Source organism: Opisthocomus hoazin, chromosome 5 (assembly GCF_030867145.1).
Source record: "Opisthocomus hoazin isolate bOpiHoa1 chromosome 5, bOpiHoa1.hap1, whole genome shotgun sequence".
Lineage (NCBI taxonomy): Eukaryota > Metazoa > Chordata > Aves > Opisthocomiformes > Opisthocomidae > Opisthocomus > Opisthocomus hoazin.
In genome coordinates, this window is record NC_134418.1 from 14,613,348 (window position 1) to 14,630,815 (window position 17,468).

The 17,468-nt window shown below is 40.8% G+C and overlaps 1 protein-coding gene across 5 annotated transcripts in view; it reads left to right on the plus strand.

Annotated features, from left to right (window-relative positions):
- Window positions 1-17,468, plus strand: part of JAKMIP1 (janus kinase and microtubule interacting protein 1) — a 281,939-nt gene that overhangs the window by 232,964 nt on the left and 31,507 nt on the right. For all 5 annotated transcript variants that reach the window (XM_075420482.1, XM_075420483.1, XM_075420486.1 and 2 more), the window contains exon 15: window positions 15,153-15,277. The gene's annotated coding sequence lies outside the window, so the exon portion shown is untranslated. The remainder of the gene's footprint in view (window positions 1-15,152; window positions 15,278-17,468) is intronic.

Here is a 17,468-nt window from a genome sequence, read left to right on the forward strand (position 1 = left end):
CTTTAGTGTCTTGGGGTTTTAAGGGTTCAGGGTTTTTGGGGTTTTGGGGTTGGGTTTTTTTGATTTATCCTGCTGACCTACCTCAGGGTATTCCATATATTCCTGTAGGTGGTAGTATCTGTAAAACAGCATCCTTCGATTGTTGCTTTTAAGGTCCTTATTCAAATTGCAGCTGAACTTGAATAGTTTTACTGGATGTGTTCCTGCCCACTTTCTTCAGGTGGCTGCTTGGGCATCATGAGTACAGTAACAGCCAAGTTCAAGGGATGGATAATTCAGGCTGCACCCTGTGCTGCCAAGCCCTTACACCTACAGCAGGGAGAAGTGAATGCGGTGCAGGGCCACCTGTGCTAGCACAGCTGTGACAGTGTTTCCTCATAGCCTGGCTCAGAATTAGTTGTGGTCTGGGCTGCATGAACCTTTGGTGGCTCCTGGTTGAGGGAGGAGGGAAGAGTGTGTGTGTGCAGGTGCATGCATGCACGAACGCCAGCTGAGTCTGCGGAGTTTAACTGAGCACGGTTGCAAATTCCCCAAAACACTGAAATGTTGTTGATACTGAAACCCAACCAGGGTTAATACTTTTGGAAACCCTCCATTATTCAAATCTCCTAACTGTCTTTATTTTTATTAGAGAAGAACATTTTTAACACACAGTAACATGTGGCACTGTTCCTGTGCCCATCTTCTGCCCCCATTGATTACCCCAGCTGGTTCAGAGTAAGTTACTACTTTCTTTGATGCTGCTTTTCAGAAACCAGAAACAAAATGACAGTTTTGAAGAAATATTAATGAACACACTCACACGTTATGGTGGGAAACCCGTCTTCATTTGCTCAGTAAGGTAGCAGTGCAATTGCTTACAGCAGTAACTGAATTGGCCTTCATCCAACACCTCTTTAGAAAATACACACCAGACGCCAAGGGAAATAGCCCCTGGAATCGATGTTCTGGAGCACTGTCTAAGCAGAGGAGACACCAGTGAGATTCCAAAATCTGGGCTTCTGCTCTCATGTGTCTTTCTCTTCTTCCTAATGCCTGGCCAGGCGAGCACTTCTGAAGGTAGATATGCCTGATACCCAGCAACCAGCTGTCTTCTCAAATATTAAGATATTTTGATGTGGAAAAACACTTGTAAATATTTGACATGGTAACTTTTGTGTTGATAAAATGATGCTTTAGGAATTACCACTTGTGAGAGCTTTTTTGGAGCTTTACCTTGCTGACAGTGAAAGACAGGGCCTGAAAGTTAAGGTTGGGGGTCAGATTATAATACATGAAGTGTGCTAATAATAAGGGTATTAATAACAATACACTGTGATAATAAGTCTTTGTTATCCTAGTGTAGCTATCTACTTTCTGAGTGGGACCATAGTAACATACCATGAAATTGAGCCTTTCTGAGTCCAGTCCCTTTCTGTTATGGACAAATGTGTTTTATTTTAAACTATCAGGCTTCATTTTAAGTTAATTAGATTATTTGGCCCCATTCTCCCTCCTGCTGGAATTAATAATTTCCTGAACAACGGCTGCAGACACACAGAGGTGTAGATGGGGGGACAGACACTTGCAAGCAGATTACCTGCATGGAAGCACTGTGATGCAAAATGGACTCAAGCAATTCCTCAGGCAAATGAACTCTGTACTGGCACTGTAGCTTTGGTTCACAACTCACAGATTTCGTTTAAAATCCTGTAGCCACTTGTTTTAAATTTTTTAAGACATCCATTCTTCCTACTACAAAGCATTGCTTAAATATATGCAGATACCACAGTTGTCATTTGAGCAGCTGTTTCAGCTGCTTTACATTTCTCTTAAGTAAAAATGCGAGATTTTAGACATTACAGTGGATGAATGCTAATAATTTAACAGCAATCTCTTTGGGGTATTGCATGCAGCAGCATTAGAAAAGGTGGGTCAGCTAAAGGTTTTCTTTTTTTTAACCTCTGTTCTGTTCCATTTTTTCCCACTACTGAATGGGCAAATGAGAAGTGATAGTCACATTATGCCAAATAATTATGTGCTAATTGATGTACAAGAAGATTAGACGATGTGTTGCACCATCAAACAAGATCCTTCAAATTCTTTAAACACAGTCATTTATAGAACCCATCTCCAAGACGTAGAGTGGCAGGCCAGATGGTTCGTATATTGGCGTCCTCCCAAGCTGAGGTCCTTTGGGAGTCTGAGCTTGCTGAATGACTCATATAGGGTAACTAATATTGGCCCTTCTTCCATAAATGATTTGGGGTTTTTGAAATTGAGGATGATTGGTAGCAATGTACTTACAGAACACACCTGAAGATTTGACTTGTGTTGAACGACCTGTGATCCATGGACCTGCCCAAGCCAAATGGCATTACCTGTGCTTGGCTGGGTGATCAGGAGACTTGGGAGGATGCTGGGCGACTGTGCTTTGTACTGATGGGCGCTCACTGAGCCTGCTTCCCATTCAGACTCTTCCATTTACACAGAACTTATTTAAAAGAGCTCAAACACAGAAAACTATTTGCTAGGATCAATAGTTCACATCAAATGTTTATTAACATATTTGGGCAATGTTTGCCCAGATCTTTTTTCCTAGACTTAAACTCCCCAGTACTAAAGTCAAGCTTCATTTTAGCAGCAAAGTAATTTCTTTTTTCTCTAGTTTTATCAGAGAACTTAGAAACAGAATGTAAACACCATATGTGGAAGTAGTAACCTGAAATGGTGCATAAGTGCCTTTTAAAGGCTATGTGAAAGATAAACTTAGAAAGGAAACTCATGGTGTACCTGAGGCTACAAATGCACTGTAGAGTAGTTTGTACCTCCACTGGGGGAGGGACTGGAATCTGAAAATCAAAAATCACCAGAAGGAATAGCCATTCTCCTATGACAGATATTAAAAAAAAAATAAAAAAAAATCCGTGTTTTCCATGACTGAACAAGCAGTTTTGTGTAATCAAACAAAAATGACAATTGTTGTCCTGCACTCCTGCTGTATCTCTTTTGCTCTTCTCTGGTAGGAAAGGTCATAAACAGGAAATGTAATACTGGTTTTTATGTTCAGATAAAAAGAAACAGAGCACCTACAATGATAGATCATGTGTGTATTACGGAAGTTCTGTATTTTGTCTGCACTCAACTGTGCATGCAGCCTTGCTTAACTACCAAGAATTCACTATGCAAGTTCAAAAAATAAAGTCAGTTTCCACTGACATTTTAGGAACGTCTAAAACAGGCATTGTTTGGTCAGAATCAGTGGAAGGAACATGGTGTGCATCCTTTGAGAACTGGTGCACTAGAGAAGGCCTGGAAGGCACTGGAAACTAGGCAAGATGGTGAAACTCAGTGTCGTTAAAGCAAATGATGCCAATGTCCACTCTAGGTTCTCTTGGAGACAAAACATTTGTAGAAAATGGAGAGGGGTTGCTCTGGAAGCCTGCCACTCCCCATCTACTGCTTATCTTGTACTATGAAAAGCTTTTATGTGTGTGGGAGATCTGGGGATCAGATCTGATGCTCAGCCCGTAGTAACTTGGTTCCATGCTCAGGACTGATATTTGTATGGGTCAGAACAAAAATGAGCCACCCAAGATTAAATTTTTGTAGTCCTTAATAATTTCTGTATATATTTTTTGGGTAGTAATTTTGATTTCTAAAAGCACTATCTAATATCTTCTTAGCAACAGCCTTTTCATTTAGGCCTTAAGCTGATGGATATTAAAGCTCCTAATTAAAACCAGATAATGTATAAAAGATTTCTACAGTGCAGACCTTTCTCTTAAGGCCTGATTAAACCAAGAAACTCCCACATCTGTTCGTGGAACTATATTCTCAGCAGGTCAGACAGCTGGTAGTGTTAACTGAAGTCCATCTTTCTTGCAGTAGCATTTTCTTGGGAATGAAGAGAACAGGAGGAACTAGGACAGAAAATGGAATATTTCAGAAACCTGGGCCTATTACATTTAGCTAGGAATATTGCCTTTCCCCAGTCTGTGGCTCTGAGCCTATCAGTCGTGATAATGGTGAACCGTAGTATAATGTGTTCATTTACATATAAATATCTATGAAATATTTATGTGCATATATATCTATATATGTATAATTGCACGGGGTTTGGCATAAATAAAGGTAGTATAAAATAATAGGGAGAAGTTACTTTCTGCAGATCTTGATCTTTTTTTTTTCTCTCTCCTTTCTGATTTGCTAATAGAAGTAGGGACATGAGAAGAAACTGGTTTTTTATTATTATTGTTGTTGTTATTGTTATTATTTTAAAGACTGAATTTAAACCTGAAGTTAAGAGGAGACTAAGACTATGCAGTGGAAGTTCTGGTTGTACCTTGACTCCACTGGGGGTTAAAATCCGAGTGTGTGTCAGTCTGTGTTCCGTTTCCCAGATACTCTAGTTTCCATAGGAAGGAAATTCACTTGCATGCTCCACCTGTCAGCCCAAGTGTAGGTGACAGTGGGACAAGGCCAATGGGGGACACTTACCTGGTAGCTGTTTAGGTCCCCATTGTCTCTTTTGCTGCTGAGAGGAAGAAAAAAGATCAGTGGTTGTATAAAAAAGTTCTCAGTACATTTTTGTCTTGCTTTTAGATGCATAAACTATTGAACCTTTACTGGGTAGGAGCTGGGCACTGTTAGGGAAAATGCCAGGCTCTCACAGTGGAAGCTAGGCTGACTTGCACCCTTGTTAAAGATCTCTTGAACTGTAGCCACTGTCGTATTTCATGCAATATATCCTATCATCTGCCTTGGGAAAGCTCAATGTAGCGTGGCAAGCTCTTGAGAAAAAAGTTATGCCTGGTGAAGTAAGCAGCTCTTAAAAAGAAGATTAAAAAAAGAAGGAAAAGAAAAAGCTAGTGGATTTTATTACAGATGGTGGGTCAGGTTCACCAGGGTGCTGTAGCAGCTCGGTTTCGGTCTGGTGATGCAGAGCAGCTGTACGCCTGGCTTCTCATGCACGGAAACACTTTGTGTCCTAGCCATTAGTGAATCAGGTCAAACAGCTAAGGATGGAGACAGACTTCTTTTTTTGGTGGGTTACTGGGAGCATTTGATCGACAATTACTCAGAAATTAAGAAGTTGTCTGTTCTGTCTAGTCACTGCAGTTTTGGTCGCAGTGTGAGAACATGGAGCAGAGTACAGGGGAATTTTGGTGAAGGATTCCTTGAAGTTTGCCTGGGTTAGGCTTCTACTAATTGTACTGGGACAAAAGCAAAAAGCTTTGAAGTGCCATGACCTCTCAGCACATGGCTGTCTGGCAAAGCCGTCTTTAAGTGGGAAGCTCCTGGAGCACATTGTCGATTTTGTAACGTGACTCCAAGGCTGAAAGTCATGAGCAATTCTTTCTGACCCTTAGTGAAAGCTGCAGGATGTGGCCGTCTCTTGTTGCTCTCCCTTGCCCCCACCATCTGCTGGGTGCTGCCTTGCTGATTTCCCATCTGTGGGCTGGGGACTCTGTCTCTCAGCAGCCACATCTTTGTTTCCAGCTGGCTGCAGACAGTCTTTTCTGGTGAGCAGGCTTTAAAACCTAGGGGTGAGGCTGCCTAGCTGAGGATACCGATAGTTTGTGATTGTTTGTGCAGGGAGCTTTGCTTGGGAGGCACAAGGCTGTTCTTGTCCCTCAGAGGAGCTGATCTGCAGAAGAAACTGCACTCCATCATGTAGCTGCTCTGTGGGTAGCGAGGGGCTGAGGTCTGCTCATCTCTGCCACCCTTACAATTTTATGTGCCTTTTCTGTGCTGGATATGATCACCAAAGTGAGGTGGCTTCTGAATAAACAGTTAATTAGAGATCTTTTGTGGATGGTGGATCTTTTGGAAATGGTGGTTTATGGATGAGCAGACAGGTTGTCTGATGTACATGAGCTAGCCAGAAATAAATAACAAATCTGCTTTATATGGCTCCTATATGATCTGGATACCTCATCATTTTGCAAGGCAGAAGTATACTGTCTGTATCCTATATATGGTGAGCAGAAGTGTAGAGAAGCCAAGGTCCAACTAAAGAGCTTTAATTAAGAGCACACTGAGTGTTATCAACAATAAATTAAGGCACGGTCTCATGAAGGAGAGTTCCTAAATCTGAGCTGAGAGGCAGATGTGTTGGTTATGCATGTTTTTTATGCTGTCTGCAGAGGGTTTCATCCCCTAATTTACCTCTCATAGCTCATCATGGCCCCGTTGCCTCCTATCCACAAACACAAATTGCCATCTCCTCAAACCTGTCAGTGTGGCTGCTCAAATGGTAAATCCCTGAAACTGTTTCTGTCAAAATGAACCTGCTAAAGAGCAGATGACCACAGAAGGAGCTCTGCAAGAAATTCTGGGGAAAGACTGCTGTGTGTGGCAGGTGGATGGCCCTGAGTGAGTTTTGGGGAGGGTATTGGAGGCAATAACCCGTTCAGGTTTTTGAAACCTAAGAAACAAAGCTGCAACTGGTCTGGACAAGTATCCGGGTGTGTTTGGTGGTCTGAATTGGGTTCAGAACAAATATTACCTTGTGTGACGATGCTTAGGAGAGCCAGAAAAAATCACTGCTTGTTATCTCTGACATCTGCATCTTTCCCGGAGCAGCAAATTCCTGTACTCTCCCTTTTAGATGTCTCTGTGAGACTGGGATTTGCACTAACTTTTGCATATGGACAGACAATTGACTCATCATTTCCTGGTTCTTCTTGGGTGACACGACATCTTTACTAGGCTACAGAATTAAGCTCTTTATTGCTTATAGCTCAGCCAGCACTGCAGAGCTTCACAGCAATGACTGTCAGATGTCTGTCTCCCATGCAGGGAGTTTGTTATCATGTGTTTAGGAACTAAGCTTAATTCATGCTCTAGGGACTGGGATTCCTTGGGACTTGTATAAGTCTGAGTTAGTCTCCTGGGGTCCCTGATAGTCCTGAAGAGAAATCAGCACTTCACCTACAGGACAGGATTCATCTCATCATAATGTAGGTCTAAAATAGGCAAGACAATTGGCAGTCTAGAGGTGCCTTTTCAACTCATTGACTGTAAAGATGAGTGGAGAGGGACTGCCTCAGATGTCAAGCCTACAGTGCAGAAGGAAGGGAAAGTGATTCCCACCCGAAGTAGTGTAGTAGTAAACGTGACCAAGGTCATATGGGACTTGGTTGTGGCGATCTAGTAGTGCCTAGCAGGACAAAGACTTGAAATCTTCCTCCCGTGTCCCAGGTGACTTCTCTGAAGGCTGGACTAGCCTTCTCATAAGAGATAATGGACATTAACACTTGGGAACCTCTCTTTTGTGTTGTTCTAGTTATTTTTTGAATGTTCTGCCTGAGGACTTTTCCTTTGTACTTATACCTTGGACTAACTGTATAGTTTTGTCTTAAATTGTAGCCACCAGTTCTGTTAGATTTGTTGAAGATATTTAGGTACCAGTTTACAAAGGTATTAAATAGGAAATAAAATGTGTATGTACATCTGAAGCCTTGTTGACCTGACAAATTCTCCTGAGGCCCCAGGAGATCAGAAACAGCATTCATCAAGTGAGGCATTGAGCATATGCCGGGTCTAGTGCTAATACTCGGGAGCTTTTGCATAAAAATAAGCCGAATTCACTGTTCTTTGTCTGGGAACTGTGTGCTCCTCTTTAGTTGTGCATGCTTCCCCTTGAACAGTGTAAAATAGGACAACGCAGAAGAGAGGGAAACAACTTATAAAACAGTGTATTCAAACACATGGATTCAGCCTGAGCTGTGGAGAGTTTTCTTCAGTGGATCAGCACTTGCAGTGCTGCTGTTCTCCTGGGAAATCACGTAAGCACATGTGTTTAATTCAGAGGGCTTCTGACCTCTTTTGTGTTCTTCTTCTTAATTTCTGTGTCCTCAGTAAGGTGATATTAAAACAAATCCTTGTTGGTGTGCTTCCTTGGGAGCTTTACAGAGTGTAAAGAGGGGAAGTAGTTTCTGCTGCTCCTAAATTAAAAGCAATTGCTCAGATTCCTGCAAGTCTCCGGAAGATGACATGTCTGCTAAGAATGAATGCTGCTCTTTGCACTGGCGAGCTGGATGCTGGGGAGAGAATAATGTGATTGTCAAGACACATCTTTCAGTTTAATAAACTATTTTGAGAAGAAGCTCCTGCTTCAGTTTAATAATAGTCCTTGAAAAAAGAATTCTAAACTCTAGCATGAAAATAAATACTCCTTTTCTATTTTATAATAAACATACTGTCTTCTGCAGCACTGTGGTACACTGTAAGTTAAGCCTTTTGTAAACAAGTGGCTTATGAATAGGGCAATTGGTTTAGCAGTATTTCTAGGAGTAATAACTTCTGCTGTGGATGAATCTGACCCTTTCTGAATGTAAAAATATTCATATTTTATTTCCTAGCCTAGCTTTTCCCTCAGAAGAGGTTGTCTTGTCTGTAAGACTTATTTGAAATGTCATGATACATGCCCTACTATGAATTACTGCTTTTGAGCTCTCAGTTGAACAGAGGTCATAGCAATACATTGTTTTGTGCACATCAGCTGGATAGTCTGGAAGCTTAACATCAGGGACTCCTTCCTGCTCCAGACGATTGTTTTGGGAGTCACAGAGTTGTACAAAATATCTGATCTGCTTGCCAGTCTCCTCCTTGATTATCAGTGGAAGGCACTGCTTTCCCATCTGTGTGCTTTACATCAGGACCCCTTTGCATAGGGTCTCCTCTCCCTTCTGTCCCTTGGCAGAGTGTTTGTACTGCTCCCACAGTCAGTGCACCCGGCGTGTTTTCCCTCGGCAGCAAAGCCGTTACATGCCCAGCCATCGCAAGCTGACACCCATCCATTGACAAAGAGAACAAAACATCAGTCACACGGACCTCAGGCCCTGGGAGCTGCACTGCTGCCTTCTGCGTGTGAAGCCATGGGGTCCTTGCTATTCTTGGACTGTTGCACCTGAACTCAGTGTTTTCTGTTAATGACCACACCATTAAAAAATCAACTTCATATTTATTGCCTAATTTATAGGCCCATCTGGTACACCTATGACACGAGTTGAACTCCTGTTCAACGATTAATGTGAAATAAAAGGTAGTGTTACTTGGCCCAGTTCGATTAGATGCTCTTGATCTAATCCTGTCACTCAGCCACAGCTGTTAACAGTCTTATGTCCTCATAAAAGACTGTACCTGTGCTGCTGTAGGTTTTCAGCCTAAAAGAAAATCATATTACAACAAAGTATATAGCCAGAACTTATATAGCACAATAGGATAAGAGATTAATATCCACAAACACAATCAGAAATTTATAGGATATGCTTCAACAAACACAATTTTTATCACATAAAATGTCATGGTGATTTTTCAAAATTTTGAGAAAGCTTTAAGTATCCAGATTTCATTGCCTTTCCATTTCAGTTGGTAACTAACCCCTCTTATGTCTTTGAAAATGTCCCTTAAATTATTGGATTAGATTATACATGACATATAATCATATAGGGCCAAAGATGAGGATTCTTTGTGATTTTTAAATTCTGTTTTTATTCAGTGCAATTTTCCAATTGAAACATTTACCCATGGAAGAGTACAAATAAAAGTAGCTGAAGAACCTCAAGGCAGTTTCACTGGGACTTGGTAACATTCACCTTTGTAGAACCTGGCAAGCAACAGGACTGTTGAAAAGGCTTTTTGTCACCCTGGGCATCAGGAAGCGGCTGCAGAGTTGACTGCCAAGCCACAAGGACAGTGTAATCCTCAGTCACATGTTGGACTTAATGGGAATTAACAGATTCCAGAGATCTTAAACAAATGTTCCCATTAGGAAGGACACTTATCTTCTCCCTCATTTTGTGTGACAAGATCAATATCTCATCAGGGAAACCTTTGATACAGAATATTTTGAATAAGCATACGATAAATAATATTCTCTTGACTGCATTTGGGCTATAGGAAAAAGAGTTTTCCTGGTTTAATGAGTGATAAGTAGAACAAAGATCATTTGGGAATAAAATGTAGCTGTTTGATCCATTTGATAATTTCCATCTGGATGGCATTTGCTTCCCTCAGCAAAGGGAACGAGAGCTGCCTATTTCTAGGCAATCTGTTCATTTTCTTTCATGGGAAAGGACAGTTTAGCTATTCCTTCCATATGGACATACATTATTACATCTAACAAACATGTTGTTCGTCTTTCATTTTATTCAGATGCTGTAAGCAGTCTTTGTTCCTGGGTGGGTTGCGGTGGGGATTGAATATCCTCTTTTTTTTTTTTCCCTCTCTCCAGAAATCGGTAAGAGAAGGGAAAGATCCACATTATTCTATATAGACAGGTGCTGGTTAATTTGCTAAAACAAAAGAAACTTTGCCTGGGGGAGTGGAAAGCAAGATGATGATGGGCCCAATGATGCTGGAGGAATACAAGTCTCCAAGTATAGTTCCCTGCTACTGTGGGATCCGAGTCAGCTCTGTCATAAATTAAGCAAGCTGTGTCTCAGGATTCCCCCTCCTTTAGAACAGCAGAATATTGTAAACATGAAGAGAAGCATTATAACTGTAATGTCATCTTGACTACCCAAAAAAACCCTATTTTCTTAGTACAATGAGATGACACTTGTTAATGCTGTGGTTTTGCCATTGCCCTGGGACTACTGGATCTTGTCCATTTTTAGCTGGGTTTTCCTATTTGTCGTTTTTTCTGAGGCAGCCTGGGCCCTTTGATTAGCTTTCAGGAAGACTTGTTCAGTATCAGAGGGGATATGTAAGAGCTGCCCCACTCTGACACCTTGGGTGGGCATTGAGGCCAGCACCCTGTTCCCCTCGCTGAACATAGTCATTCCAGCACAGATTCCTGTCGCCCAAAATATCTTGAGAGCATGGATGGCTTCCAAATGTGCTAATTCAGCATCAGAGCTCTGATCTTAGCAGCAATTACTCCTCAGCATTTTGCCCCTGAAATTGTTATTCATTTTAATATTTGTCAAAAAGCTGCAAATTGAGATCTCTAGCTTGCAAATACTTGCATGATCTGAAGATGTCTGTGAAGGAAGATTACACTCCAGTTTCAGTGGAGGCTTATAAAGATTCAGTTAGGGCCTGGTTCTCAGGGGATTTCAGTGCCTTGGCAATCAGATATTTCATCAGCGAGTTATGAATTTTGGATTTCAATGCCTAATTTTTTCCATTGCCCTTGCTACTTTTTGGTAATGCTCAGACTGGAAACAAGTAACCTGAGAGACATCAAGCTCTGACTGCTTATGTGGTGGGTTTAAAGGGAGTCCAGGCCATAACACTCATGTTTGGGATGTGCAATCCAAAAGACAAGTGAAACTCTTAACTTCCAGAAAAGACTTTTTTTTCCTGTTCTGACCTTTAACAATCTGCACCAGTGAACAGAGCCATGTCGCAGGCAGCTGGCAGAAAGGCGCTCGGCTCTTTCGCAGCCTTCTTCTGATGTGCCTCCTGTGTGGGAAGGGCGGTTCCACCAGACTTCACCTGCCAGCTCCACAAACACGAGGTTTTCCTGGAACGGTGAAAACAGATCTTCTCTCTGCTGTCAAGTTTTAAGCTTTTTTTGTGGCTGGAAATAAAGGATTTAGCCTTAATTCCTGGCTGGCGTGGCTGTCCATCTCTTGCAGGAGTGCTCCTAAACACTTGCGGTGACATGGGGTGACGGAAAAGAGTCTGGTCAAGTTTCTGGTGACATGGAGTCTCATTGTTCATGAAGTCCACAAGCCACACTGAAATTACTAAGGATTTAGGCCTAGCAGGCTGAGTTGGCTAAAAGTATTTCTTTCATACTCACTTTAAAGGAGGTAAGGAGGGAGAGGAAAAAGATGTAAGGGAAGAAATGGCGGAAACAAGACTCTGATCCAGGAGCAGCAGCAGAGGCTGGTGGAAGAAGAGATGAAGTGGTGTTGGGAGGGAGGGGTTAGAAGGAAAACAGGCAAATGTGTGTCAGGCAGGACAAAGACTTGAACTTGAATCTCTATTTCCCAATCCTGATGATTATGTTTTATAAATTTGCATATATTCTTAATTCTTTAGCACGTATTTAATTCTTCAGTAAAGCATAGTTAAAGCCAGAAACATTATGGTTTGTGGTGAGGACATAAACAGCTTCCTCCAGTGGTGGAGGGCTTTTTATGCTGCTAAATGACACACATCAGAAACAAATAATAGTAGCACTGTAGTTGCTTGTCTTTCTCCACCTTGGTGTTTCCACAGAGCATTTTCAGTTTGCTGATGGAGCAAACCACCATAACATCTGAAATATTCTGGATTGTCTTATGTACATGTTGCTCACATAGTGATTATGAAGGGAGAAAAACCATTTTTAATTAAATTTCTTGTGGGTGCCTTTTAAGAAGCAAATGTCATATGATGCATTAGACTATATTTTAAACAAAGGAAAAAAGGAGGATGTGTGGAATCTCCTTCTGTTCCCCAGAGTTTCCTGAACTCATGGCTAAGCCAGCTAACGCACATATTTTTTTATGTAAAATTCAGTCACGGCATGTTGGAGGCCTTTGTCCCTCCACAGCACAGAGCCAGGATTAGAAATTTTCAGGTGAGTCAGCTCAGATGTGGTAAATAAAATGAGACAGCGAAATGAGTTGTGTGCCGAGGGCTGGGGAAGCACGTGTGCCTGGCTGCGTGGAGCCCAGCTGCTGAAGGACTTTGTAGGGAGGGACAAGGAAATGGGTCAAAATGATGAAACAGATGTTGTCTAGGCAGGAATTCCCATTAGTTTTGCTTACTCACCTGGCTATTGAGGTAACCCCAGGACAACATATGTTCTCAGCTGACAGCCTTTTCATAAGCTTAGCTGTGACACATACAATACCTTGTTTCCCATGGAGAGAGCTGATGTTTGTTACTGCTCTGTCACTTCAGTTGCAGTTGTGGATTTTCTTTCTCTGGAAGTAGCTTTAAATGAGACAGAAGTAGTATCTGGTTATCTAGCACAAATTAAACAGCCAGCTGAGTTTTCCTTCCTTTGCCAGAGCCCTTAGAGCTCTCTTCGGGCTCTTTAATATTTTATCCAGCCAGAACATGGCTTTTCCAATCCTAGTGGTGTGTGACAGTTGGATCTGGCTAATATCTATGCCCTTAATGAGTTATTAAAGTGGGCAGGATCATTAAGAATTTATTTTATGCCTTGGAACCTTTTTCAAACCTTTATGTTATGAGACAGCAGCAGCTACTGCTGGCAGAAGGGGCTCTGCTGCCGCAGTCATGGCAGCGCCGGGGCTGTGCAGTTGTCCCTGTGTGGTACACCCACACTGCTGACACTGTGCTGTGGACATTCTTTGAGCAATTAAGTTACAGCATTCAAATTATTGTTGCAGTTATGTCAGGCATAATTTCCTAAAAATTGGCTTTGTTCTTACTCGCAAGGTTACATCCTCGTGTATTCTGTGGGCGTGTACGAGAACATAGCTAGGGAAGGCCAGTAGCCGAATTATTATGTTGTTTCTCATGCTTAGAGAATGGAAACGAGCTTGTGGATAGAAGGACAGAAATATGCTTGTGGACAGAAAAGGAAGATCCATAGAAAAAAATGAGCCAGTACCTGAAAGCAGATACCTTGGGGAAGAGAAGGCGGCAGACTGATACTCCAGGGCTTTCACCTTTTGCTGCTCAGGGACTTCCCAAGGCAGAGCTGGTTCCTATTCATTCGGTGGATTTTTCTTCTAGTAGGTTGTAAAGTCTCTCTCGAACCTGCATAAACCTTTTGTATTTGCAGTATACCATGGAAAGGAGGTCCACCACTTAATTACATGTTAAGAACCGCTTTGTTATGAACCTGTTACCAATGTTTTCATTCGTGCACCCTGGCTCTTGTCATTCCTGATTTCCCTCTGCACTTAGATGTACTTCTGTCCAAGAACTGGTCTTCATTTTAGAGCATAAGGTTTGCACAAGAATCTATCTAGCAAACAACAGCTTTGTTTACTGTTAACTTTTCGACTCAAATTTCCAAAGCCATTTCAGACCATGTATACAGTAAACATTTTTGAAAAGTTGTAGCACTTTTCATCTCCAAAATCGCAGGCTTTAGTATAAATGGCCACTTCTTTTTTTTTTTCTTTCTTTTGAAGTAAGGGAAAGTGCTCACTGGGCCAATTCCAGAGCACAGCCAAAACTTTTGGAGGTATGACTAATATTGTAAGCTGTGTTCCTTGTCAGAGCTTGTAAGATAGATCAGGCAATGATAGGTAGCAGGAAGGTGGACTAAGTTAAGCAATAAGGTGGTACCACTTCTTTTCTGTTCCTGATAAGTGCTTCGAGTTGAAACATTAGACATTTATAATGTCTTTTTCTCCTCTGTACAACTCCAGAGTATTTTGCACTCCGGAAAACCCCAGCTTCAGAAATGAATGTCTCAGGTTAATATAGACTGAGGGCAAAGTGAATAGGTAAAACCAGAATGAGAATGTCTTCTTGTCAACTCTTTAAAGCTATGTATGCACAATTAACATCTTCATGATTCCTCTTCCGTTTTCAGTTGCTGCCCATTCTGAAATGAACTTTGAAAGTCAAAGTCTTTATGCCTTTAAAACATGTTTTTACACCAGAATGCCCAAATACATGTTCTGCTGTTGAATATTAAGATAGCCAGTCTTTTCTGGTTGTTGTTTTTCACAGAACCCCTGCCCTGAGAATTTACCAGCTATTTTTCCAGATATTGTCTTTTTTTCCCATGCTACACTATTACACCTTCTTCTTTTCATTCATTATTTTGTATATTAAATGAAAGTCACCTTTCATTTACGCAATTTTACTACCACATGTGATCCAATATTTTAATAAAAATTTTATTAGACTGCCTAGCTAATGCAGAAGACAGTGACTGACATGAGTAACTGTTAAAGTTTTGCTAATCATCTCCAAAATACAGAAATAAGAGGGAAATTCACAGTATTGATAAGGAAGTGTTGATACTAGAAAGCTATGTCCCTGTTGAACCAAAGCATTTAAAGCATGTGCTGAAATTGCATTGTAACTTGAATGCTGTATTGTCCAGGGGGTTAACAATTGACTTAATAGTGAGAAATCAGATGAAATGTTGTGCTGAACTGGGGACACTGTTAAATTGACTTTCCTCTCTGAAAAAGGGAGAAGCTCCAGCGCCTGCATTTATGCTATGTCAGTGATTTGAAAAGCTAGTGAAAATAGTATTCTTGCTGTATGTTCTTTTGTTTTCTCTCCAGGGATGACTTTGCGAGTTGGTTTGATTTACATTATTAAACAGTGGGGAGAGCCAGCCTGGTGTTTTGTTCAGAGAGATGATGATGAATTAGGCTGTTGCAATATAACTTTCATTGGCAAATAGCAGGTATGTTCAATGCAAATCAACATTTAATGTTTTATCTCAAAAGACTAAATAAGTTTTATTCAATTTTGATGCTGCTTTTTTGTATAGTTTCATTCAGATAGAGAAAACCCTGTATGCTAATTTTTAGGAGTGTTAATTTTCAAACGCAGCACATCGATCTTTAAACACTCAATAAAATCAATATAACTATTTTCTGATGACAAATGCAGATCTGACTTTTTTTGCACAATCGTCACTGACATATAATCCATTCTGTTGCCTTACCAAAAAAAAAATCCAGCAAACTAAGTGGAAATACATGTCATCAGAATGGTTTTAAAATCAACTATTTAAAGTTTTACAAATAAATGTATTAAAAGCTGGTGTAATTTTAATGGGAAATTGATTTATTTGTATTAAATAGATATAATCCTGTGAAAGGTGCCAGATTGATTACCTGGGAGATGCAGAGATCCTGTATTCATCAATAGATTAAATAATTTACGTTGATATAGCTATTGAAAACTTGTGTAGGCTTGAGAGAGATACTTTTCTACAAAAATGAGTGTTCATAGTCCATACTTCTGTCCTTTGATTGCCTGAATGCTTGCATTACTATTAATGGGGGACATATACTATTGGATTCATTATGAGAGTCTGAGCACTTCTTCTCTATCTGCTGCTCCATCTTTCCCTATGACAAATCAGAGTCTCCTCATTGCCACAGTAGGTTCAATGTTTCCTCTGTCTGTCCCATAATGCCCTTTTCCTGTTTCCCTCCCTCCAAAGACCCTACAATACTGTTCACCATTTCTCATAGCTTTTGACAACCGGCTGGGCAGGAGACAGTACCTGCTGCAGCTCAGCTGGGTCTAGGTCTGTACTCATTTTAACTAGCACATATATGCCGACAGAGTCAGAATCATTTGCCCCTTTTTCCTTAAGAAAAATAAAATCTCTTTCCAACCAAATATTGAAAATGTGTTCTGTTATCAATATACAAATTTAGTACATTGTCTTCTTTATACTACTTTGGTATAGATGCAATATTAAAGGTACACAGGGTATTCTGCCACTACTATCTGTAGTTCGAAATTACTCTTTGTAATTCTTCCACATATTTCTATGCATAATTAATTTTAAATATACGACTTTGCTGCCCTTTCCAGTTCTCCAAACATAGTCCCAATGAATGTAATGTCATTATTCCTAGTCATCCTGTCTTTTGGATTTATGCATGTATTATCTGAAATGACTCGTGAACATTCAAAGGGATGTTGTTTCCATCTTCTTATCGAGGGCTTGATCCTGCCTTATTAAAGACAATAGTAGGCCCATTTTCTTTAGTAAGAACAATTTCCATAATACAATAAATTCCTTAACTTGTGGTTTAAGAAAGATATCTGTATATATGTGCACATTCAGGAGCAGCTCTTCAGGCTGTTTAAAATGTGTCTCATCATACTAAGAGAGTAGCTGTAGAAATCCAGTCCAGAAGTTGCTTGAAATCCATTGCTTCCTGAGGATTAAGTTGCACCTTGCTATGCAAAGCTGAAATTCAATCCAAATGGCCCAAATTGAACTGAATGGACTGAAGATGTAGACACTGACTTAAAAGAGAATTTGGATATAGCTGCGCAGCCCCAAGCAGAGGGGAGCCATCAGGAATGTCTGCCACTTCATTTATGCAGGAAATGCTGGGTCAGGTTGGAGGGATTCCTACAGTGTTCTGTAACATGGGGCACAGGCAGACTGAGCTGGCAGCTTTCTATGAAAGCCTAGAAATGGACCTTTTGCTTGAAAATTGCATGAGATTTGCCTTAATGCTAAAGATGCTTAATCATTTAAAGATGCTAAAGTAAGCCAGTTACCTAAATATGCGTGTGGGGAGGAGGGGAAGAAGAATAATGGCTATAGGATTTGGCCTAATATAGTTAGCTTGGGCTTTACATTTTTACATAGATATTACTGTCTCTGGTTGCCTTTCTGCAGTCATTGGTGAGTGTGAATTTGAAGATGGATTTGGAACCAAATATTTGTAATCTTTAATAGGACAATTTCTAATCAGCCATGTGAACACCGCAGCTGTGCTAGGGTCAGAGAGGCTTTCATGTTGTTTGTCTCCAAGTCTGACAGAAAATCTACTTGCCATTTGAGTCCATCTAATTAAATCATGATGAAGCAGATGCTCTGAAATATAGATCACCCTTTG